This window comes from Trachymyrmex cornetzi, unplaced genomic scaffold (genome assembly GCF_001594075.2).
Source record: "Trachymyrmex cornetzi isolate Tcor2-1 unplaced genomic scaffold, Tcor1.1 scaffold492, whole genome shotgun sequence".
Lineage (NCBI taxonomy): Eukaryota > Metazoa > Arthropoda > Insecta > Hymenoptera > Formicidae > Trachymyrmex > Trachymyrmex cornetzi.
Genome location: NW_017299751.1, coordinates 290,943 through 293,453, shown reverse-complemented (window position 1 = coordinate 293,453; position 2,511 = coordinate 290,943).

Genomic DNA, 2,511 nt, shown 5'->3' with positions numbered 1-2,511 from the left:
TCAGTAAACAGAGAAAGAACGATCTTATTATTCCTGCCTCTCACTCTAATCGTCTTTCTACCCCCACCATTGCCATCAGCTGTCCATTCTAGATGTCGATGGCTGCCGCACACAAAATTCCGTAACTGTACGCGTAAGGTGTAAATTTAAGCCGATTAACCAATCAGGATACTGCTTTAGATTACGTAATCTATCGAAAATGGAAATAACAGTAAACTTATCCATAACCTCGCAATAAGGCGAATTTCAACCGGTTGAAACTCGCCTTATGGATAAGTTTACTGCTATTTCTATTTCCGTTAGAGTACGTAGATCTAAAGCAGTATCCTGATTGGTTCATTGGCTTAAGTTCGCGTCTTAAGGTTACTGTTACAGAAATTTTGTCTGCGGCAGCCCTTAACACAGAGTCGAAAACGCCGCTTACGTGATGAGTAACAAAAAACATGCAGAATACGAAAGTCTAAAGGCCGCAGCACACACTCTTGCATAACGCATAATGCATAGTGCATAAGCGAATCAACTAATCAGAATCTTTCCTTTCCTCCCATTCCATGGAAAAGAAGAATTTTGATTGGTTGATTCCTTTATGCACTATGCATTATGCGTTGTGCAAGAGTGTGTGCTGCGCCCTTAAAAGTGTAAAATCAATTGCGCGTTGAAACCGGTCACATTTTCCAAAATTGATGTAATAACACGTCCAATCGGTAGCGGGCCTTTATTATTCTGTTTAGGATAGAACGTGTAGGATAATATGAGATTGAATGTATAGGATAAAATGAAATAGAAATGTCACTAGTACTAGAAATGGCTGCCAAGTAACGTGATTGCAACAGCGAATCAGAATGCATAACACCGGTAGCGCCTCTCTGATAAGTCTAGTAGCGTTTTCGGCCCGGCTAGAGTCCTATATTTATCAGAGAGGCGCAACCGGTGTTATGCATTCTGATTCGCTATTGCAATCTGACCAATTGCGTGACTTGGCAGCCATTTATAGTACTAGTGACATATTTCTATTTCATTTTATCCTATACATTCAATCTCATTACCCTACACGTCTTATCTTGTTTGACATAGTTTAAAGGCAGTTTCATAGCATGTCGGCCGTGTTTAGTACTCTCCTTAGCGCCTTTGTCATACTGACTTAAGTCGGCTGCGCCTCTCTGATAAATCTAGGACTCTAGGCCCGGCCGGGTTTGCACCAACCTAGGTTGGATTAATGGCGTTTTGTGCTCTCCTATTAGTAGAGCGGATAACGTCAACCAATAGGAAAGATTAATCCAACCCATGTTGATATAAACCCGATCGGGCCGAAAACGCTATGGCCCTTATTCAGAACGTGTTTACAATGATGTTAATGCGCTAACATACTATACTTTACGTCACGTATATTATAGAATTTCAGAGATAAATATGCGCTTTTATCGATAAAAGCGCGTTCTGAATACGGGCCTTTATGTATACGAGCGAGCGAGCGACCCAGCGAGCCAACGAGCCAGCCAGCCGGCCAGCCAGCCATTGTACAGCTCGTATATCACAATACATGATTTCTAAGGGTGCTGTCACATGCGGCGTAACCTGCGTAAGCGTAACCTGCGTATTCTAGTAATTTACCAGAATACGTCATTTTTTATTTACTAGAATACGTCATTCTGAAAGCCGGCATTCGCATTTGGCGTATTTCGCGGAAGATTAGAGAAATGCGGAACTAATGCAACCAATTGCTGATTAGAATTTCTGTTGTAAACTTTAAAGAAATGCTAAACGAATTTACAATTGGTTTTCGTAACCTACGCAACTCGAAAAGTACGCCTCATGGGGAACGGGCACCTTTCCATCGCGTATATATGAGCGGATGATAGAATAAATTATTAAAATTGAAAAATTTTGTGAGATCTCTCTTATAGCGTTTTCGGCCCGATCGGGTTTGCACCAACCTGGGTTGGATTAATCTTTCCTATTGGTTGATATCACACACTCTACCAATAGGAGAGCGCAAAACGCCATTAATCCAACCCAGGTTGGTGCAAACCCGGTCGGGCCGAAAACGCTATTAGAGTGTTGTCCCATGACAGTCGGATTTCGGAAAACGGAATCTCGGAAAAGTACTAGACCAGAAAATACTAGACTAGAATCTGAAGACACGGCACTGTCTTGGCAAGTTAGCACCTTTGACTATATACACCTGGACTGCCAGTAGCCAACTTCAGTCCACAAGCTGAAAAATTATTTTATAAGCCCGGATCCTCATACGGGCAACAGCGCTTCGACACAGAGCTCTGATTGGTGAAAAGCCGGTTGTGGGGGTAAAATTTACCACCATCACTCGTTTTTCACCAATCAGCGTTAGGTGTCAAAGCGCTGTTGCCCGTATGAGGATCCGGGCTTAGGCTCCGTCCCGGAGCCCAATTTTCTGTGCGAGTGGGAAGCTTTGACTATAGTATATGCACGTTTATGGTGTGCAAGTAACGGTGCACGTCAAAAAATAATTTTTTGGGTGTATTGTTACGGCTA